At 49.8% G+C, this 23,479-nt stretch overlaps 2 long non-coding RNA genes across 7 annotated transcripts in view; one reads left to right on the top strand and one right to left on the bottom strand.

Moving 5' to 3' along the window:
- Positions 1 to 23,479, bottom strand: part of LOC140618208 (uncharacterized) — a 93,380-nt gene that overhangs the window by 13,747 nt on the left and 56,154 nt on the right. For 3 of the 6 annotated variants that reach the window (XR_012018388.1, XR_012018387.1, XR_012018384.1), the window contains exons 2-3: positions 17,026 to 17,150; positions 127 to 215 (exon numbers count right to left, since the gene is read on the bottom strand). This is a non-coding gene — a long non-coding RNA (uncharacterized lncRNA). The remainder of the gene's footprint in view (positions 1 to 126; positions 216 to 17,025; positions 17,151 to 23,479) is intronic. The other 3 variants (XR_012018385.1, XR_012018383.1, XR_012018386.1) reach the window with 1 other exon arrangement.
- The window catches only part of LOC140618210 (uncharacterized), a 77,264-nt gene that overhangs the window by 8,386 nt on the left and 45,399 nt on the right, over positions 1 to 23,479 (top strand). The window lies entirely within an intron of this gene.

The following is a 23,479-nucleotide window of genomic DNA, read 5'->3' as shown; positions in this document are numbered from 1 at the left end:
ACCTTTTGTCACCTGAGCCCATCCCTAGGGTCCCACCACAACTCACTTAGAGTTCTTTCTTTCAAACCCAAACAATGTACTTCATTTACCACCAGGGTGCCTGGTGGATGACGTTCTTTCCATTACCTTATGCAACACGGGTTCACTGTCACCATTTGGAAAGCACACAGAGGCACACAGGAGCCGACCACAACTCCTCTTTGGCCCTGTAATTCCTGAACAGAAAGGATCCGTTGTCACCCAGTCACTTTAAGGGAACAGCTAAAAAACACATTCAAAGGGCCCTGATGATAATGAGTATGCTAATGTGATTTCCATTGGGCGCCCACGTTACCTCCAAAAACGCTGTCTGACCTTCCTTATGGATTCAAAGCTTCCATTGAAGTCAACGGGGGATTTGGGTTTAAATAACATCAAAGTTTGCACTTAAAGGGGTGAAACTGGGGAGTCGTGAATTAAGGGTGAGTTTCACATTGGCCCTGACACTGCTGACCTTGAGGGGGAAATGCATGCCCTGGTAGGTTGTGAGTGAAGCTTCTGGCCCGGCAGCTGTTGCCTTTGGGGGAACTGAGCCAGCAAGTGGTGAAGGGTGAACGGGGGTCCCTTTTACATGACCAATGAGCTTGGGAGGCCTGAGTTCAAATCTCAGCTCTCTACTAGTTAGCCAGATGACCTTGGGCAAGGCAAACCATTTCTCTGATTGGGGCACAGTGTCTGTAAAATGGCATGGATGAAACAAACTTGGCAGAGTTGCTTTCAAGATTAAAGAAGTATGTATGAGGAAGGAGGCAGGAAAGTGGAAGACATGTTGGAACTCTCCATCCTCCCACCCAATTGGAGGCACAGCAGCGGGTAGGAAGCACAGCATCCCACCTTCCAGCCCTTCCTTCCTTCATTCAGTGTATATTTATGAGGTGCTTCCTGGGTACCCAGCACTGTTTGGGTGCTGGGGAGTCAGCTATGAACAAAACAGATGACCTCTGCTCTCCTTGGAGCCACTATCCCAGTGGGGGAGACAGACACCAAACACGGGAACAGAAATTATCCATAAGTGGTGACAAGTGCTACGGAAAAGGAAGAGAAAAGTTCTTATGAAAGGTGCAGAGCTTTAAAATCAGACAGACCCAAATTCAAATCCCAGCTCACCCCTTGCTGGGTGTGTGACTCTTGGGAGAGTAATTTTATCTCTCTTACAATCTTTTCATATGTTCAGTAAGATCCGTTGATCATTCATCCACCCATTGAACAAATATTTATAGGATTCCATCTTGAGTCAGGCATTCTTCTGCATGTTGGGGAGCTGGCAATGGATAAAACAGACAAAAATCCTTGCCCTTGGAAGCTTAAGCTCTGGAGGAAAAAAAGAGATGTGGGACCAATATATACATTTCAGGTGATGGAGGAAAAGCAAGCAAGGCAAGGGGTGTAGAATGATGGAGAAGGGTGCCTTTTGATGTAGGGTGGTCAGGGAAGGACTCTGGGGAGGCAACATTTAAGCTGAGGCCTGAGGGTCTTGGGGGAATTGGCCCCGTGGGCATCTGGAAGAAGAGCTTCCCCAGCCAGGGGAGAAAGCAAGCAAAGGTCCTGAGGTAGGTAGGTAGGACAGAGCATGACTGTTGGGAGGATTAGAGAAGCAGAAACAAGGCATGTGGAGCAACTGGCACAGCTCCTGGCTCTGAGCTGGAGCTCAATACACAGTGGTCATTATTTGCACCTCTTTCATGGCAAGTGGGGGATAAGTCACTTTCCACTATCCTAAATGTTCTGGGGGGTTCTGTAGATTGGTGATCTTTTAATTCATTCTTCTCTTGTTCTCTGAGTGAGAACCAGCAAGCCCCACTCCCCAGCGCGCCTCTGTCTCCAGTCCCAGCCGACAGGGATGGTGGCCATGTGGTAGTGGCACTGGAGGGAGGGGGTGTGTGATGAATGATGGCCCTTAAACAATAATGCCTGCGTCTTGAATCTCTTTCCTCTGCACAGCCTCACAAACGAGGCGCCCTGGAAATGCTGCGCCCGTCGCCAAGATGCGCCTCCATCTGGGGTGGAAGGCAACATCTGCTAAACAGCTGCATCTTATTTGAGGGCTGGTACTTAATTAAATTACTCCGCTCCGGTAGGGGCAGGCAGAGCCGAGCTGGAAGGGGCAGGCCCAAAGCACAAGCGTGTATTCCACTCCTCCCCAAGTTGGCCCAAACTCCTTTCCCGGGGCACCCCTCCGCATGCCCATTTGTCGATCCCACCGACCTGGACATCCACACATTTGCAGGATCCCATGCTCACCCCTGCTACCTCCTCGCCTTCACTCAGGCTGACCCTCCTGCCTGTCCAGCTCCTCCATGACCTTCCAACTACTCAAACATCAACATCTCCTCCAGAGGCCTTTTCCAATGTCCCAGACTCAGTGACTCACCTCCCATGAGCTCGTGCGGTACTTTGTATTGGAGCATTTCGTACCGTTACATTGCGATGTCACAGCCCCTGCCATTCTGTGAGGTCCTTGTGGTATAAACCAAGTTTAATTCATCTTTATAATCCCAGTATTGTGCCCGACTCCCCGTAGACACTTAAGTATTTGGTTAATAAGTGGATGGCTGGGGATCCCAGTGGCTCAGTAGGTTGAGCGTCTGCCTTCAGCACAGGTCAGGATCCTGGGATCCTGGGATCCTGGGATCAAGCCCCACGTCAGGCTCCTGGCTCAGCAGTAAGTCTGCTTCTCCCTCTCCCTCTGCCCGTCCCACTTCACCACTTGTGTTCTTTCTTGCTCTCTCAAATAAATAAATAATTTTTTTTAAATGTGGGTGCATGAAGGGGTGGAGGAAGGGAGGAAAGAAAGAAGGGATTGGTGAACAGATGGATGCCACTTTAATGCCACTGCTACTAGGTAGATCCAAGCTGCAACCACTTCTTATAGGGACAAACACCACCGTCCCTTATTGGCCTTCCAGGTTCCACTTGTGCCCCCAATAGTCCATTGTACTTAAAGCACTCAGAATCTTTTAAATATGAACTTATATTACATCACTCACTATTTAAAACCTTCCAGTAGCTTCTACCTTCCTAACCCTCGCCTATAAACCCCTGTAGGATCCAGCCCCTTCCTGACCTTCTGATCTCATCTTATTGTCCTGCACTTTGACTACTTTGGGAACCAGCTAGGCTTCCTCACCGCAGGCCCTTTGAATCAGCTGTTCTCTTTACCTGAGACTGTCCTCCCTTGGCTGTTTGTGAACCTGGCATCCTCTTAGTCCTCAGGTGCACCTCTAATGCCACTTCCTCAGAGAGGCCTTTCTTTACCCCTCCTGCCAGTCCAAATATCCACCATCTTGACCCCCAAAGGCAAAGGGGCCCTGAGCCAGCCATCCAGAGGTTTTGGCTGCTGAAATCCAATGGGGTCCCAGAGCATGAGCCCCACTTGGGGTGGTGGTACACATGTCCCCCCAGGGGGCTAGCCATAAGCCACCCCTTCACCCAGGGACTCACTCCTCCTCTCCATCAACTGATGATCCCTCATGAATGGGCTTGTCTGGAACTGCTGCAATTAAACCATCGGAGCAACATTGGACCATTTGTTTACTATGGCACTTAGAGCTGGAATGGCTTGTTGTTTTGACGGTTTCTATTTTCAGCTCCATTTCCTGGGGGTAGCGGGGAGAGGGTAGGCAATGAATCCTGGTCTATTCAAGCAAAAAGATGCTTCAGTGAATCCTAACATTTCAGAGTCACAAAATTCTAGAATCATTTTCATGGAATGTGAGAAGAGTAAAAAAAACTGTCGTTTTCATTAGAGGTTCTTAGATTCATGGAATTCTAGAATCTTATACAACAGAGATTAGTATCTTAGTGTCAAATCAGTTTAGTCTCAAAGCCTCAGAGGGATGGACTCTCAGAGATCCTCTCACTGAGTTGAGTTCTCTGATCCCGAGTCACGCTTCAGAAGACCTTCTCTGATGACCTTACCTGCAATGCGTGCCCGTGTACACCCACTCTCTGTCACTCTATTGTTTTACTCGGCTTCATTTTTCTTTCCCAGCACTGCTCACCGCCTGACATCTGATGCAATTCTCTGCTTATTTGCTTATTGCCTGTCTCCCCCACACGTTGGATTGAGGTCAAGAACTGTGCTTTGTTCATAGCCTAGAAAGTACTTCGAAAATAGTGCCTGGCATGCCACAAAGATTTAAAAATAAATAAATAAAAGTTCGTTCATCCAACAAATATTTATGGAGTGCCCACTTCATTTTGGCCCCTCGGAGAAAATCATGTTCCAGGACAGAAGGTGGGTCTGCTTGCAAGCCAGATCCAATTGGTAGTGATACCCTGAGCCATGTGTTGAAAGGATTCTCAGGGCTCATCCAAGCTCCGTGGGGGAGGGCGATCGATCAGCGATGTCTGGCACGGACCCAGCGATGGAGAGGCAGCCTCTCTCCTCTGGCCTCTTATCTTACACTTAACAAATTGAGAGTGGGAGGGGGCACCAGGGCCGGCCAGCTTGGGGGTGCTGCTGCAGTGGGTTCTCCGGGGCTGGCACCTGAGCCTGAGTCTCTGGGGGGGCCAGAAGTTTCATGCACTGCCCCCTCACCCAGGCTTTTCGGCTTTCCCTCTACCCAGGCCTTCCCAGGAGTGAGGGGCTATTGGAGTGCCTGGCCTTGAACCCCAGCTTGGGAACCCAGTTCTGGAACACTGCCTGAACACACAAGCCAGTTATTTTTAAAAATCCAAAAAGAAAAGGAAGAAAGAGCAAACTCACTGCTTCGGTCTGCGCACCAGGCCCAGCTGAGAGAATAGAGGCTTGAAAGGAACAAAGAATTTCCTCAAACACAGCAGATCAAGGGCTTGGCTTATGTGGTAACCGGTGACCGACCACCGCGCTTTGTGACGGAGCCTTCAGAAGGCCCCGGATCCTGCTGCAGTCTGTGGGGGAAGGGGAGCAGGGAACACCCTTCCCACCCCCACCCCACCCCAGGGCAGGCTGCTCACAATGCTGGACTTCCAGGACTGTGAGCGTGAGGTCTCAATGGCCCTGCCAGAGCCTGTAGGCTGACACCCTGGGTCAGACGGACAGGCTGAAGCCCTGGAAGGGCTCCGGGTCACACGGGAGCCAGGGGCCAGTGTATTTCCCTTCTTACCAGGTCCCCCTTCAGGGAGGCGGAGACCAGTCAGGTGAATCTGAGCACCCCCCTTACCTTGTGTACCCATCAGGGCTGCCTGGGAAAGTCTTCTCAGAATCTCTCCCAGCCATGAAAACTTCCTGTTCCCTTCCCTCCACAGATTTCCCCTTTTGGGGTGCCCAAGGGGTAGGGGTTTTACCCCTAGGTCTCCAGCACCAGTCAGTTTTGAGATTACAGAAGATTGTGGTTGAACTTTAGACTCCAAGATGGATGATGTCACGGATTCCTGCCAGGTGGCCATCCTGGCCCCATCCCGAGGACTTCACAGGGGGTGCCTCATGGGTGGCCCCACAATCCTGTAATTAAGTATCACCATCCCCATTCTGCAGATGAGAAAACCAAGGTTCCCAAGACTGAAAACCAGGCTTCAGGTGAAACGGCAGTGATTGACAGAGCTGCTGCTTGAACTCAGGTCCACCTGCCTCCTAAGCCCAGCTCCTGTTGACGTATGCCCTCTGCCCCATCCCTCCCTGTGGGTCAAAGGTCACGGCAATGCTTGACTAGAGTCCTGGGATTGAGGCAGATGCCGGAGGGCCCAAGCTGGGGATGAGGAGCTTCCCTCCATTTGATGCCAACCTACACATGAGCTGGACTTCAGCCTGAGGGTGGCACAGGCCCAGCTGGTCTCCCTGTGACCCCCGCCCCCATCCCACAACACCTGTGTGTCACTGACTCGCTGTGTCTCTTCCCCATGGGTCTTTTCTACCCGACCCGTCAGGCAGTGTGGACTCCATTCTGCGGGCCTCTGGCCTCATGGCCTCCTCTGACCCTCCCGGTGTCTCTGCTTCTGTGTCTACCCTGCATCTGAGTGTGGCCTTCTGCCTCCACATTCTGGGTCTGGGTCTTCCCTAATCTTCCACCTGAGCTCTATGCCTCTCTCTCATCAGCCCTCTCTGCGGGTGTAACACGCCTCTCCTGTTCTCCCCAGAGCTGTTTCTCTCTCACTCTCTCCATCTCTGCCTGCCTCCATCTCTGCAGCACTCCTTCCCTCCTCCCTCTCTTCCTGATCGGCTCTCCCTCTCTCATACCACAACACACTGACACGAAATATTGTAGCAAATCCCAGTGTAGCGGTAGGGGGACAAGAAAGGATTGGTCAGGGATACTCCAAAAGGTGGACTTGGTGGGGCAGGGTCATGCAAAAGGGAACTGAGCCAGCCTTCTCTCTTCTTCCTTGGAAATGACTGGCTGCTTTCCTGGGAGGCAGACAAGAAAGTCCCTGAATAGGGATTTAAAGCACTAAGCTCTGATTCCTTCTTTTTAATATTTATAAAGAGAGAAAGGGGATAATTTCAGGAAGATCATTTCAAGGCGAAAACCCACATATTTTCAATAGAATTATTCCAAAAGCCCCTTTCCGGCTCATTGGAGTGTATAATTTTGTAAGTTAAAGACACGAGGCCTGGTTTCCAAGTTCCCTAAAATGACGCAGCTAAGCAAGGGCCAGAAAGGAAGTGTAAGATGAGAAGTGGGGTGGCAACAGAGAGGGACAGGCTGGTTCCAGGGTCAGACAGGCCACATGGGGGCCAAGGGACAGCAGTAGACAGCACCCTGCCTGACCCTTCTCTCATTTGCACCTGTTCCACAACAAACCATCCAAACTCAAGGTATGACCATTGTCACATACTTGGCCCTAATCCTGAGACACCCCTCCCCTGGGTCCAGACCTACAGAGCCAACTGCCCAGGCAGAGGCCTCACAGGTTCCTTGAGCTGGATGTGCCCAGAGTGGTCACAATCTTCCTTCTTACATCTCTGCTGTCCTTGGCCTTCTTCTCAGCTGTCCAGGTGCTGAGCTGGCAGTCTGGGAGTCCTCGATGGGTCCTCCCTCACCTCTGCCACCTTTAGGCGGTTGTCAAGCCTGTTGACCACCTCATATGTCTGGAATCTTCCTCCATCCACACTCTCTCATTGGCTAACCTTGGGCCTCAGCATCCCTGGCCTAGACCACTGTCCTGGCTCTAGGTTGAAGGAACGGCCACAAGACCATGTAGAGGTGGAGAGCAATCTTCTGGAAGACCAGCTCTAATGATGGTCCTCCCTTCCTCGGAAATAGTCCTCCCCACCACCTCCAGGATGCAGACCAAACTCCCCCACTCTGGCCTCCACGATCCAGCCACAATCCAACAACTTGATTTCCTTATGCTCACCTTCCCACCACGAACTCTTCACTGTGGCCCAACATGAGCCACTCTTTTCTGTCTACCCAAAAGGAATAAGAAATAAAGGTTTTCCCACCTCCAGGCCTTGGCTGAACCTCCTCCCTTCCCCTGGAATGCCATCCTGCTGTCTTGGCATATGTAGCTCCTACCTCCTCTCAAGGTCCCTCTCAAGTGACACCCATCTGTGAGGCACGGAGGTAATTGCTCATTGTCCTTCTTAATGTGGGTTCTTTTTCTTTCTCTTTGACCTGTGACATGTCACTTTGAACATGAGATCGGCCGTGAGGCCTGAGAGCAGGTGAATGAACTCCGTGGCTAAGACATTTTCTCACACCAAACCAAGCTGGATTCTGTGGTTCTGGGTGGGTTCCGAAAGTTGTTGGCAGGGTCCCCCGCTAATAACTATGGTTGTCACAGTAATGAGCAATGTCATGGCAAAGATCAATTGCTGAGCTTGTACGGTAAGCCAGACACCTACTTAGTGCTTTGTGCACACGACCTCACGTAGTTCATGATGACCCAATATTGCGGGGGTATTATCGTCTCAGTGGCACACACGAGGAAATGGAGGCCCAAACAGGGGCTACAACCCGTCTAACATCCCACTGTGAGTCAGAAGGTCGGGACTCTGGTGAGGCCAGCCCAACTCTGGAATCTTTTTTTTTTTTTTTTTTTTTTAAGATTTATTAATTTATTTATTCGAGAGAGAGAAAGAGAGAGAGAGAAGCAGAGACACAGGCAGAGGGAGAAGCAGGCTCCATGTAAGGAGCCCAACATTGGACTCGATCCCAGGATTCCAGGATCATGCCCTGGGCTGAAGGCAGGCGCTACAGCTCTGAGCCACCCGGGAATCCCCCCAACTCTGGAATCTTTGTGTTTAATCTCAGACGCACTGAGAATCCTGACACCTCAGTAGCGGCAGGAACTGACTCAGTGCTGCCTAACTCAGCTCCCCTGAAGAAGACCCACTTACTGTGAGGCTGGGGCCATATCCCCTTCTTCAGGCTCTACCTTCCCCATCTTCTCAATGGTCAAGTTCCCATTTAAGAAACAGAGACCTTTCAGCTGCCAGCTCTGTAAACCTCAGAGGGCATAGCTTGTCATCTATTCCTCAGAAAAGCCACAGCTGGGAGAGAAGGAGCAAGAAACTGCAAAAGGATCCCATGGTGTTGTGTGCATGTGTGTGTGTGCGTGCATGTGTGCCCGCACAGAAACAGCCCCCTTCCACCTCCTGCCCCAGCACCTTCCACCTCCTGCCCCAGCACCAGGTCTGGCTTGGCCACAGCTCTTCCCTGCTCCACCTCTGAAAGCCCTCAGGAATGCTGCTGTGGTGACTTCTAAAAGGGCTGGCTCCTCCTTTGCAGACTCCCTAGCTTCATTTCTTTTCTTTTTTTTTCCTTTTAAGATTTTATTTATTTTTTCGTGAGAGACAGAGACACAGGCAGAGGGAGAAGCAGGCTCCTCACAGGGAGCCTGATGTGGGACTTGATCCCAGGATCTGAGCCAAAGGCTCAACCGTTGAGCCCCCCAGGTGCGCCCCCCCCCCCCCCAGCTTCATTTCTTACTAGGGCTTCCTCCTCACTGGTCTCTCTGCTTCCACTCTCGGCCTTTATCTACACAGCAGCCTTGTCATTTTTTTTTTTTTTTTAAATTTTTATTTATTTATGATAGTCACAGAGAGAGAGAGAGGGGCAGAGACACAGGCAGAGGGAGAAGCAGGCTCCATGCACCGGGAGCCCGACGTGGGATTCGATCCCGGGTCTCCAGGATCGCGCCCTGGGCCAAAGGCAGGCGCCAAACCTCTGCGCCACCCAGGGATCCCAGCCTTGTCATTTTAAACAGAAATCACAAGGTCTCTCTAGTTCGTAAAGGCCTCTGTGGGTTTTCTTTACAGTTAGAATAAAGCCCAAACTGCTCCTTGCAGGCCCTACTTGCTTTGGGCCACCCAGGCCTCCCTGGGCCTCAGGCATAGGAGCCTTCTAATAGGGCTCAGGGCCAACTAGTTTCTAGTTTCTTTTCTACCTTGGTACCTTTGTTCTTACTCTTTTCTCAGGTTCTTTCTTGGATTTTTCCTTTCCCTTCCTCAGTTCAAAAATCATCCCTTTTCCAAGGCCTTTCCTGATTCCAATTATCCATAGCAGCTTCTACCCTGCACTCTTTCACATGAGCAATGCAGTTCATTTCTTTGTATTGTGCATTCAGACACTGAGCATTTCTAGTGTATTGTCCATCAGAGGCAGCAAAATGGCAGACTGGGAAGCTCGAAGCTCTCCTCCCTCTCCTGGAAGCATCAAAAACAAAAACAAGAATCCAGAAACTGGGCTGAACTAATAATATAAAAGCTCTGGAAAATAGTCAAAGGTTTGCAGCAACCTAATGAATATCCAATCAGGAAAAGGATACCTTTGGGGCACCTGAGTGGCTCAGGCAGTTGAATGTCTGTTTTCGGCTCAGGTCACAATACCAGGGTCCTGGGATTGAGCTTCACATCAGGCCCCCTGTTCAATGGAGAGCCTGCTTCTCTCCTCTCCTTTGTTGCTCCCCTGATTGTTCTCTCTCTCTCTCTCTCTCTCTCTCTGTCAAATAAATAAATAAAATCTTTAAAAAAGAAAAGAAAAGGCCACCTTCAAAATAGTAGAAAAGGTTTTGTGGTAGTTTTACTATCCCTTGTCCTTTGTTCTCCCTGGAAAAACAGTGTTCTTGATCTGGAGAAGTCAGCAGCCCAATTCCTAGTTCCCTCTCTCAACTCAGAGGTTGCAAAGCAGACCTTATTCTCAACATTCTAACTTGATGAGGGACTGGTCCCTGTTTCATCTAACTTGAATCTCAGGCAGGAAGAAGCACCAGGCATTGCTCATGAAAACTGCAGGGAGACTATAGGACCACAGATGCCTGAGCCCATAGACAGTCTATGGTATGTACCATAGACAAATGCCTCAGGCAATTTGACTAGATGTTCACTTAGTTGCTGTAAACCTTTGACTGTTTTTCCAAGCTCCTATATTAATTAGTTCAGTGCAGTTTCTGGTTTTTATTTTTGTTTTGTTTTTGATGCATCCATGGGAAGGATGAGAGCTTGTAACTCCTAGACTGAGTTTGCCATTGTGCTGCCTACGATGATGAGTGATACATTTGAGCAAGCTGAAGGAAGAATCTGTGAACCAGAAGATAAGGCCGTTGAAATTACCGAGTCTGAAGATCAGAAAGAAAAAAAAGAATGAAGAAAAGTGAACAAAGCCTAAAGGACTGTGGACAGCATTAAAGGAGCAATATACGTATTATGAGAGTCCCAGAAGAAGAAGAAAGGGGCAGAGAGATTATTTGAAGAAATAATGGTTAAAATTTCCCAAATTTGATACAATATACATACATACATGTCCAAGAAGTTAAACCAATCCCCCAGTGGGGTATATTCTCTGATCCACACTGAGATACATTTATAGTCAAACTGTAAAAAGTCAAAGCCAAAGACAAAATCTTGAAAGCAGCATGAGAGAAGTGACTCATCACATTCAAGGGATCCTCAATATGATTATCAGCCTATTTGTCAGCAGCAATTACAAAGGCTAGAAAGTGGAGGGTAGGGGGAAGGGGAATACATTTATAGCATTAAAAGAGAAAAAAATCTTTCAACCAATAATTCTACATCCAAAAACAAACAACCTGCCTATATTCAGCAAAGTTGTCCTTTAGAAATGAGAGAGAAGTTAAGACATTTCAAGATAAACAAAAATTAAGGGAGTTCATTACCACTAAACCTACCCTACAAGGGTAGGGTAGGGATTCCTTTGGGCTGAAATAAAAGACACTATACCTCAAAGCTGTATAAAGTAAAGACCTCTAGTAAAGGTAAATACTTGAGCAAATTTTATAATTTTGGTCTGTGACTCCATTTTTAAATTTTCTACAAGATTTAAAAGACAAATGAATAAAGAATAATTATAAATCTATGTGAGTAGGTATACAATGTATAAAGATGTAATTTGTGACATCAATAATATAAGGGGCTGCCTGAAGCTGGATTGGAGTAGAATTTTTGCATGCAATTGAAATTAAGTTGGTATCAATTCAAAGTAGATTGTTATAACTTTAGGAGGTTCTATATAATCCCCATGGTAACCATTAGAAGATCTATATTTTGTAGATATTTCTATAGATGTCACCAATTCCTATAGCATATACACAAAAGGAAATGAGAAGGGAATCAAAACATGTCACTACAACAAAATCAAATGAACACAAAAGAAGGAAATAGTGGAGGGAATGAGGGATGAAAGGCTCTATGACATAGAGAAGAGCAAAATGACAAAAGTAAATTCTTCCTTCTTGGTAATTACTTTAAATAAAAATGGATTAAACTCGGGCAGCCTGGGTGGCTCAGCAGTTTAGCGCCGCCTTCGGCCCAGGGAGTGATCCTGGAGACCAGGGATTGAGTCCCACATCAGGCTCCCTGCATGGAGCCTGCTTCAACCTCTGCCTGTGTCTCTACCTCTCTCTGTATCTCTCATGAATAAATAAATAAAATATTTTTAAAAAATGGATTCAATTCTCCAATCAAAGAACATAGGTTGACAGAGCAGATTAAAAAATATATATCCAACCATAGGCTGGCTACAAAAGACTCACTTTGGATCCCAAAACACAAATAGGTTGAAAGTGAATGGATGGGGAAAATACACCATGCAAATAGTAACCAAAAGAGAGCTAGGGCGGCTGTGCTAATATCAGACAAAACAGACTTTAAACCAAACACTGTTATAAGAGAAAAAGAAGGGCATTATATATTGATAAAAATGTTGATTCTACTAGAAAATCTAAAAATAATAAATGTATATGTAGCAAACAGCAGGGGTCTACTGCATCATCTATTACGCTCTCATGGAATATTAGTTCCATGAGAGCAAGCACTGGATCTGTGTTGCTCACTGCTTTGCTCCAGTGTGGGGCACTGTGCCTAGCACACATCTGTTCTGTTCCCACCACTCCTGGCAGGTGATCACTGGAAAAGCAGACAAGAACCTGGGGTATTTGTCTGGCAGGGGTACTGGCCTCGGACTCTCCTTAGCTCTCCCAATTGGCCCTTCCAGGAGTTTAAGAACCTCTCTTTGCCATCCTTGGGGCAATCATGAGGGTGAAAAGGAAGGTGTTTAGAAACTGGAGGCAACTTTGAATCTCCCCAGCCAAGCACTTGTGGCTGCTCAACAAGGAGACAAAGAGCCCAAGGGAGAGTGCCCCAGTGGAGGCCACCCAGTCTGACTGGCTGGTGTTGCCTATGAAAACCCTGAGGCCCAGAGAGGGCAGGAGACCAGCCAAAGGTCATACAGCAAGCTAATGGCAGAGCTGGCATGCAGACCCAAGTCTGCTGACTTCTCACCACAAGCTATTTCTGTAAGTTGCCCAGGAAACTACCCCAGGGATGGCTCATAACATGGCAGCTCCCCTAAATTATCCACTCCCTCCACACTTTCCCTTTAAATTTTCCCTTGTTTCTCTATTTCTGCACCACAGTCTGTGTTCTCCAACCCTGTACCACACATGGCCACTGAGGGCCTTTTCTGAGTCTAAGAGTTACATCACCTTATTTGACCCCTGCGATGGCACAAGAAAGAAGTGCCTTTTTAAACCTCACTTTACAGATAAGATAAGCAAAGCCATGAGATGGGAAGAGATCAGCCAATGAAGCAATGTGGGGCTGGAACCTTGCCCAGCCCCTTGACTCCAGGTGTGCCTTATCAGATGCCCTTGTAGGTACCAAGAGACTTGTTTCAGCAAAACCCATCATCCTCACCTCCTAGGAAAGTCTTCTAGGCACGAGAGCTTCTGGCTCCCTTTCTCCTATGGAGCTCTCCTTTCATCTCAGGATGGCCTTGGGTATAGATGTTACTCTGCAGACTGGAGCATGCAGAGAGGCAGGAGCCCCGGACACCAGCCTGGAGCATGACGGTGTGGGGTGTGCATGACGGTGTGGGGTGTGCCCATGACGGTGTGGGGTGTGCCACGGTGGACAACTTCCACCTCAACAAACTCAGTGCACTTGCCTCTTGATAGCAACCAAGCTAAATGCTTTGCAGATATGATCTCAAGTTCATCCCTACCCTGACCAATAAGCTCAAAGCCCTCACTCACTCCCGTTTCACAGTAGAGAACACAGGTTCAGAAGAGGAAGGTGCTTGCACAAGAGTTCTAATGGCCATTAGCTGGTCTGTTGACTATGTTCTTAACCCCTTCGGTGGCTTCAATCATGGGCCACTGGGGTCTATGGGAGGGGGTGTGTGAAAACCCTGGAAATGTATGGAACGGAGTCTGTGTGACTATGTGGTTTTTTTCCCAGGCCACCCTGGCATCACAGGATTTCTCTTCTCAGGAGTAAGGAGCTGTGAGGTTTGAGGGGTTGAGGAGGCCAACCCTAGGATATTTTTGCTCAAACCACTTGTCCAAAGCCTTCTTCTAAAAGGGCCTGACTCACATGCAGACGAGACAAAACTCCATGCAAGATGGTGGGGGTGTGACCAAGGCTGGGTGGCGGAGGTGGGGGGGTGGGGGGCACTGGGGGCTCAGAACTCAGCAGTGCTTCCCTCCAGTCACTGGTGGGTGACCCAGGACTGTGGCCAACCATGGGGTCTGGAGAGGTCTGGGGGTGTGGGGGAGTAGGGAATGTTTCTGGTGGCAGGGAATGGGGTCCCTGGTTCATCCCTGGTCAGGGGAGGGATGGCACCCCTGTGCCTTTAGGAAGGCAGTGAGCAGTTGGCTGGAGGCCCTGCATTCTGGCTGACGGAGCTTCTCTCACCCTGGTCACTTGATTCTCTTACTTTTCCTGTCAGTGAGGAAGCTGTTTACTCCCAGAAAGTCATTCATTCCTGATAAGATCAATCTCATTGTTAACCAGAATTCTTACTTCCTGCCCGGGAGGAGGGAAAGGGTGAGATTCCTGCACTCAGAGCCCCATAAACATTCATCACAAGGGAGGCTTTAGAGAGCACGCTGTCCAACAGCCTTAGTCTTACAAATGAGGAAACTGAGGCCTCGGAGACAAGAGTCGAGGAAGGGTCAGTGTGAGCTGAACCCTAACCCAGCCTCCTTAGGCTTATAGGCCAGGAGTCATGCTGCACCTTCTCAAAGCACCCAACAATTCCAACAAGCTGGCTTTTGATTTTAAGATTCAACATGCTATCCTCAGAAAACGTGCTAATGAAACATTACGACACGATTTTTTTTTTACGATTTTATTTATTAATGAGAGACACAGAGAGAGAGACAGAGACACAGGCAAGGGAGAAGCAGGCTCCCTGTGGGGAGCCCGATGCAAGACTCGATCCCAGGACCCCAGGATCATGACCTGAGCCGAAGGCAGACGCTCAACCACTGAGCCACCCGGGCCTCCCCCAACGCGATATATTGCTGTAGCACTCCAATACACTCTTTGAACAGAACATTCAAATGTAACATTCTGACACAGCTTCATATTCTAATTCGACGTTTTAGGGCGCTTCTAGCCTACATTCTAATCTAACACTCCAAAGCAACACACTACTCTAACACAACATTACATAACGTCCTGCTACAATATTATAAGACGTTGTAACACAAACATTCTAATCTAAGCTGCTAAGACGGTATGACATTTCTATATTATTTGAACACAATTCTAATGCAACATTCTAAAATAACTTTTTAAGTTATTGCTCTAATACCGAGGACTCTGAGATTCTAAGCCTCCGAATTCCACTGGAGAAGGTGACACTGAGAGGCCCGGGAGTGCTGACCGGTGCTCATGGCCCCCTGGCATCTGGCCATACTCAGTCTGTCTCTGATCTGCAAGGCCAGGGCACTCCCCTGCTCCGGGGGCCCCGCAGGACCCAGGTCAGATGAACTCAGCTTCTCAGCCTTATAGAGGATACATCTGCCAGAGACATGGGGTGGGGGGCTCCTTGGCCTCTGGTGGCTACCTTACCACCTCACCAAGCCTCATGCTTCTATGGGCTGTGCTGGGCTGGGGTGGTGAGGGGAAGGAGGAAGAGGCTGGTTCTGATCCCATTGTGAGTATATAGGGACAGGTGAGGACAATCCCAATATTCAGATCGGGCTCTTCTTGCCACCTTCTACTGGGGTTACCAGGGCCAGGGGGAAGAAAATCCGCCAAGGAGACACAGGCAGGAAGAGGAAGAGTGTCGGGACCCCAACACGGCATTCATTCTGTCCGGCCTGGGGAGCCAGGCTGCTGGGACTTCCCCATCAGTAAGAGCAATGGCCTCAGAACTTTTTCTTGGCCAATGATTCATCTGTTCATCTAGAATCTTAACCTGGCCACCCCTTTCCCTCAGATTTCCCATGATTCAGTCCCCCACTTTCTTTGGGTCCCTCCTGCTCCAATGTCACCTCCCCCGTGGTCCCTTCGGACCAAGTTATCTTTTTTTTTTTAAGATTTTTTAAATTTATTATTTATTTTAGAAAGAGAGAGAGAAAGCATGTGAGCAGGGAGGGGCAGAGGGAGAGGGAGAGAATCCTGAGGCAGGCTCCCAGTGAAGAGTGAATCTTCCTTTCCTGGGCTAAGTTGAATCTTAAAAGGCAAGGCAGCATTAACCTACCCCCGTTTCTCCACCCCACCCCCTAAAAAAGGACATGGCATTTCCTACAGAGGACACAGCACGTGCAAAGGCCTGGAGGTGTGAGCTGGCACTAGTCTCTGGCTCTTGCAATATTTCTGCCTTGGCGACTCTTTCAGTATCTCTCGATCTGTCAGTCCGTGCCACTCATAAGGTGGCTGGTGCCCTTCCAGAAAAGCTCAACTCCCCAGGGATTCAGATTCTCTAAATTTCAAGCCTCAGTTTCTTCTTCAGCCAGTAGAAATGATTATCCTGCCTCCTTAGAGAGGGTTGAAGGTGGCCTTCTGAGCATATAACAAGGTGATGGATGTGAAGTGATACATAAACTGTGAAGTACTGTGCATCACAATGACTGAGTGCCCTCCTTGTGCCAGGCATGTGCCTTATTCTTTAGAGACACCATCTCATTGAGTCTACACAACGGCGGGAGGTGAATTATTCTTGTGCCATTTTGCAGCTGGGTCAGAGAGCTGGGGTAACTTGTCCAAGGTCATCGAGCTGGAACCAAACCCAAGAGGTCTGTTCATCTCCAAAGGTGGTGGAAGCTTCAGGGCCTCTCAACCCTTCAAGAATCAGGTCTGTAGGATATGAAAATTCCCAATTCCATGTGTACCAGGTGGCCAAGATAGGGCAGACAGTCTGGTTTCATGATTTATTTCACTCCCACCCAATTGTTTGCCAAAGGGAGGGGTGGGGCTGACCGGTGGCTAGGAGCCTGGGCTGTCCCGTCACGGGGTGGACTTGTCGGACCGCCAGCCAATCCGGGCTGCCGGAGCTGGTGTTGGAAAGGCCCTGGCCCCATCTTGCCGGGACACTCTATCTTTGTCCCTGGACACAAAAGGGGCCTTGTCTTGGCCCGGGAGCGCTTATTCCACATGCTCCCGACTGCCCCAGCCCCTCTGCCTCAAGAAAGGCCCACTTTGTCGAGTCAAAAGACTAACTTGTTTCTTTTTCATCAAAACGTGTTGACTGACCTGGTTGATTTATCTTGGGAAAGTGGTGGGCGAAGGAGGGGAGTGAGGTGACAGAGACCGGCAAGATCCAGAAGGCCATATAGTCTAGCTTGACTTAGGGATGGGCATCTAGCCCTTACCTGAGACAGAGGGATCGCTGCATTCTGAATCTGATCTCAGGGAGCCAGGACAGTCCCGCAACTTCACTATTGCAAAGATTCCACCATTAGCTATTCACTTCTTTGGCTTCAACCTTTGAAGGCAGCTGAAAATGAAAACTTCATTTGAATGGGAGTGCTCTGCCATCGCACTTGAGTGTGAATTAGTTTTCCTGAAAATAGGGGTGAGTCAGTAGCAAGACTGAACAAACATCAGAGAGGGGCCGCTAGGTTCCCAGGAGGAGGCTTAGGAGAAAGGAGGATGGTACCACTCACAGATGAAGTGGGAATGAGGAAATATAAGTAGACTTTTTTCTTTGGTTATTTCCTCTCAAGATTAGTCCTTCTCTATCCACATCTACCAACACCTATTACTTAGTTTTTTCACCTATCCATCCAACTATCCATCCATCCAAGAAATATCTGTTGAGAACCTACTCTGTGCCAGAAATTCTTTTAGACACTAAGGCCACGATGGAGAATAAGACCCCTGCCTTGGGGAAGCATCCACTCTTGTGGGAGCTCCCATTAATAAATAAATAAACAGGAACACCTGGGTGGCTCAGTGGTTGAGCATCTGCCTTTGGCTCAGGTTATGATCCTGGGATCCTGGGATCAGTCCCTCATCGGGCTCCCCGTAAGGACCCTGTTTCTCCCTCTGCCTATGTCTCTACCTCTCTCTGTGTGTCTCTCATGAGTAAATAAATAAAATCTTTTTAAAAATAAACAAATAAGCAGAAGAACTAACAGAATAACCAGGATGCAGCCATGTACCATGAGGAAATAAGGCAAGGTAGCAGAGCAGAGAGTAGCTGGGGCTTAAGTGGGGGCTGCTGGATGAGGGATGTTTGCCCTGAAGAGGGGAGGATGGAAGGATCCAGGCATGGGGATGCTGAGGGATAAGTATTCTTGCACAACAGTGCATAGGAAGGCTCTGAAGTGGGACCAACTTGGAATCCTCCGGAGACACTGGGGAGGCCAATATGATTGGAACCAAGTGCATGAGGGGGGACAGTGGCAAGAGGAAGGACCAGATCTGCAGGGCATGGTGGATCCTTAGTGATGCTTTGGACTTTTATTTTGAGTGTGCAAGGGGGCAACATGATCCAATTTTTATTATTTGAAAAACTTCTCTGCTGCAGCCCCCCAGGTGAGAGGCCCCGGGTGCTGGGCCCACAGTGGGTGACAGGGTGGGGAGGGTGGACAGAATTGAGATGTACTTTTTAGAGCTGGGACGCAGAATATGAACGAATGACTGAACAGATGAATGAACCCTTGAGGTGAGAGCTAGCAAATGTAGATGCTAACTCCTATCTTGTCACTGAGTATCAGTGTGACCCTAGGAAACCCCTTCCCCTCTGGAGGCCTCGGTTTCCCCATTTACGAGGCGAGGGCCAAGGAGGCCAGAACAGCTGACACCAAGGTCTCCTGTGGCAGAGGCAGGGACAGCCCGCATAGAGTCCCAGAGCCCCTGCCATTCTCAGAGGCGGGGACTGTGATCCAGTTACTAATCCAGTCAGGCCTGGCTGGCCCAAGGGCAGCTGCAGAAACCTGGTGTTGATGCAGTGACTCACGCTTGGTCCTTCTGCTGTCAGCAGAAACTGGGACAGCCAGGGGCCAGAGACTTGCCCGCAGGCTTGGAAAGGCTGGCAGGATGCCACCACACAGCTGGGGGAAGGGAGCCGGCTGCCAGCACTGGGCTTCTGATCCCCTCCAAGGACTGACGTTCCAGCCACTGGAGCCACAATATGTTCCTCTCAGCCCACGCTTGGCTCTCTGCCCAACATCTGTGGGCTATCAGGAGCTGGTGGTAAGAGAACAGGACCCATGGTGCGCCCACTCCATCCTCTCTCTGGCAGACACTTGATGAAGTAGACGTTACTACCCCATGTTATTGATGGGCAAACTGAGGCCCAGAAAGTTGTGGGTGGCCAACTCCAGCATCGTACTAGATTTGACTAATTCATTACCTTGCATTGCTCTACTCTGCTTCCTAAGTATGGAGATGACAGGGGTGAAAGAGAAAGAAAGAGAAGCTAAATATCTTTTAGTACATAGGGAAACTCTGGGGCACCTGGGTGGCTCAGTAGTTGAGCATCTGCCTTTGGCTCAGGTCATGATCCTAGGGTCCTGGGATCGAGTCCCGCATCAGGCTTCCTGCAGGGAGCCTGCTTCTCCCTCTGCCTGTGTCTCTGTCTCTCTTTCTGTGTCTCTCATGAATAAATAAATAAAATCTTAAAAAAGAATACATAGAGAAACTCAAATTCACATCCGCATGCTTAACCAGGGCTGAGGACTTTCAACAAAAGCTTCTTTTTACAGCCTAAGTACAGCTTTTTTTCCAGTGTGGATAAGCCACTTGGCCATTGTTCACAGCTCTTTTGCTGCTCGTTTATTTTATGTGTACATTTGGCAAGTATTTATTGACAGCATCCTACTGTCAGGGATGATGGGAGGCTCTGAGGAGGGGCACACAGCAATTAACGAGGAGTGACTCAGTGCCCCTACTCCCCAGCTTGTCCCACAGAGGGTGAGACAGATAGTAGCAAACACTTTTGGAGGCGAGTCATTTTCTAACTGTGGCTTTGAGCAAGTTACTTCCTTCTCAGAGCTTCAGTTTCCTCTCGTAAAGTAGGGTTTGGGTCGCTCCCTCATGGGGTCATGGTAAGGGTTGGAGAAGATGCGGCCTGGCCCACAATATGTGCTCCTGAAATACCAGCTGTTGCTGTGATCGACTGCTGCAGGTGACATCACTTCAACAACCTACTGGTTGATATCTGTGTTAGTGTGGTCCACTAAGAAGCAGGTGTCAAGATTGAATTAGACAGGCAGGAGATTCTGAGAGACAGGGGGAGAGAGGGAGAGCGAGTTCGGGAGAAGACAGAGGCTTCTGGCTGTAATGCCACAGGTCTGACAGTTGGGGATGGAGAGTAGAGCAAAAAGTAGACCAGGTAGGAAGAATCCAGAACAGCAGCCCAATTCCAAGAAAGTTTCTGCCATGCTGATGGGAAGTCCTTGAGCCAAAGTCGGTATTGGAGGAGTATTGTGGCTTTCCAGGACGGCTTGCCTCGGCGTCCCCATCGTGTACAGTCAAGGGCTGAGAGCCACACATGGGAAGCAGGGGCTCAGCTTGAGCAAGGTGCTGTAGCCCAAGGGGCAGACATGCCCCTTACAGCAGGATGGCTGAGTGGTACGTGTTCGCAGTTGCCTAGAGACCAGACTCGGCCCTGGAGACAGAGAGTCCCCATATCCTCCACCAGCCTGTCATGACGAGGTCCTGCAGCATCTGTGCCCTCCGTGAAAGAAGTTAACCAGCTAGGGGAACTATGGTGAGGGTGCTTGGCCAATGTCAAGAGACACACACCCCCTGGACAAGTTTTAGATTGTGCAAGATGGAAAATATTATGGGAACCAAACAAAATGAGGTCCCATTTGGACCAGACACTGCTGATTTCAGGAAAGGGAAGTTAGAACCACTCTTGCGACAGTAAGACAAATCCAAAAATACACCAAGGAGACAGCTGCTGAGAGAGCCCTCGCTGTTCAGGGGAGGAGAACTCTGGGGAGGGTATCTACTCCATGGAAGAAAGATCGCTGGGGAGCCTGAGTCTCCCCCACCCCAGTCGGAAGGGGTTTCTAAGGAAATGTCCCTGCCCAAGGTAGGAAGGGACCTTTTCACTCATCTGGTCCAATGATAGAGAAATTGAGACCTGAATGAGGTCAAGAGCCACACACAGTCCCCTAAGAGTTACAAGCTGCTGAGCTGAGTCTTGAGCCAGGATTCCCACCTCCCAGAGCAGCACTGAGTCCCCGACAGCCACCTGTGGTGAGCATGGACCAAGGGTCTGCTGTGAGAAGTGGGATGGAGGCAGGAGGGGGCGCAGAGGCCCAGAGAAGGAGCTGGATGGGCACAGAGAGAACACAGGATTACATCCTGAAAGGGATGTGAGAACTCAGCAAGGAGGCTGAGGTTCAGAGAGAAGTATGAGAACTTAAGAAGGAGCTGGACAGTCTGAGGGGGATGTAGCTCAGAAGATGGGAGCCCTGGGCAGCCCCGGTGGCACAGCGGTTTAGCACTGCCTGCAGCCCAGGGTGTGATCCTGGAGACCCTGGATCGAGTCCCATGTCAGACTCTCTGCATGGAGCCTGCTTCTCCCTCTGCCTGTGTCTCCGCCTCTCTCTCTCTCTCTCTCTCTCTCTCTCTGTCTGTCTCTCATGAATAAATAAATAAAATCTTAAAAAAAAAAAAAAAAAAAAGAAGATGGGAACCCTGACAGAGAGATGGAACCAGGAAGTGCATGGCCGATGGCTGGGTTCAGGCTCTGGGGACTCACAAGGGTCCCAGACATGCTGGCAGCTCTTGGAGGCATCAGGCTTCTCTCCCCCCACCCCACCCCACCGTGGTTCCCCACCTCACACTGCGTACTCCTGGCCACCTGTGTTGCCACCCGGCGCAGGAGGGACTGCACTCTTGGGCATTAGTCAGCTCTCGGTGGTTAAAAAAAGAAGCCTTGGGGGGATCCCTGGGTGGCTCAGCTGTTTAGTGCCTGCCTTTGGCCCAGGGCATGATCCTGGAGTTCCAGGCTCCCATGTCGGGCTCCTGGCGTGGGGCCTGCTTCTCCCTCTGCCTGTGTCTCTGTCCCCGCCCCCACGTCTATCATGAATAAATAAATAAATAATCTTAAAAAAAAAAAAAAAAAAGAAGAAGAAGAGCCTTGGTAGCGCTTGTTGAAGGATGCATCTCCCAGCTTTGGGAGCCAAGGGGCTGGGGCACCCAGCAGCTGGGTTCTAGCACTGGGTGGGGTGGGGTGGAGGAAAAGGCACACGGGGGGCGGGGCCTGGAAAGGGCAGAAACCCTCACTCCCATGAGACTACACCTTCCTCCCACCTGGAAACCTTTGAAACGATCATAATAAGCACAAAGATACCCTTACTAGAATTGTTTATGAAATCATTATTCTTGTAGGGGCCCAGGTATGCGAGGAGGACTCTCGTCCCCACCCTGCCCAGGGCCTGTTCACATCCAGATGTCCCATCTTCTGGGCCATGCAGAGGGCATGGCAAGTGTGGACCTGGTCAGAAGAGTGGCTGGCGGGCGGTGGCAGGCTGCAAGGGACCTCAGAGGTCGCCCATTGAACCCGTACCTCCCACATAGCAGATGGGAGAGCTGAGGCTCTTGGAGGGCAGTGAGAGTCCAACGTCTCACCGCAGCTTGCTCAGGGCTCCCGTGATTTCAGCAAGCCCACTGGTGCGTGAAGAGCCTGGCCCCCAGCAAAGGAGCAGAGACCGACGGCTGCCATTCGCCCGTGCGGACTCTGGCAGGCTGGCGTGAAGATCCATGCACTCCTCAGCAGTGCCACGAGGCAGGCATTACTGTGGATCTCATCGTCAACACGACGAAGCTGAAATGAGGTGCCAAAGGCCAACAGAGCTGCAAACTGGTAGAACCGGGACCTGAATGCAGGCAGGCAGGTGGGCTCCAGGGCCCAGGCAGCTACCCAGAAGGCAGCCTGCCTCTCTAAGCAGGCACAGACCAGACCCAGGTAATACTAATGGTTGTTTATCCGAAGCTACCATTCTTTGGCACTTACAATGGCAGGGACTATGCTAACTAAGTGCTCCGTGAGAACGCATTCACGGACTCATTTGCGCATCCAATAAACATTGAGAAGCCACCGTAGGTCAGACACCAGGCGTACAGCTGTCAAAAAGAGAGTCAGGATGCCTACCTTCCTACAGCTTATAATCTAATTAGGGATTTTTATCGCCGTGTTTGGATGAGGCACAGAGATGTGGTGTCGCTCGTCCACTATCACACAGCAATGAGTGGCAAAGCCCACTTTTGAGGCTGGGCCTGGTTGAGGGAGGACTCGCCCTTTGCTTTCAGGGACACTTTTCTAGCAGTATCCCCAGAAGGGACCGAATCAGAGATGGCTGCCCTGGCGTCAGACCCTTCCGAGGCCTACCCTGCCTGCCGCAGGCTAGGTCCCTCGCTGGCAAATGGACTGATGGCCTGGCCCCTCTGAAGCTGTTGTGAGGATTCCTTCCTCCTGTCTCCCTTCCTCCTCTAATGCCAATGACGATGCCTCCTGAATTTGTAAACAGCAGAGTTTATGAAACCCCTTTCCCTTTTCTGGAAGCTATTTTTACTCCATAGTACAGAAGAGAAAGCCCAGGGGGCTCAGAGAAATGAAATGATCCACTCAACCCAGCGACCCTATAGGAATCAGAGCCAAGACATGTGTGCTTCAAAGTGATCTCAGTCAGGGTCCCGGCAGGAACAGATGGAACCTTCCAGCTGGGTCATTTGATTTGAGTTAAATAAAGGGATTATGTATAAGGGAAGCCACCATCACCAGGAGACAGGGCGAGCTCCCTGACAGCAGCCCTGGCCTTCTGTTGGCCAGTATGAGATGACCCTGCAAGGAGAGAGCTG

Source organism: Canis lupus, chromosome 26 (assembly GCF_048164855.1).
Source record: "Canis lupus baileyi chromosome 26, mCanLup2.hap1, whole genome shotgun sequence".
NCBI lineage: Eukaryota > Metazoa > Chordata > Mammalia > Carnivora > Canidae > Canis > Canis lupus.
The sequence above is the reverse complement of the archived record's forward strand: the minus strand, read 5'-3'. Positions and strand labels throughout refer to the sequence as shown.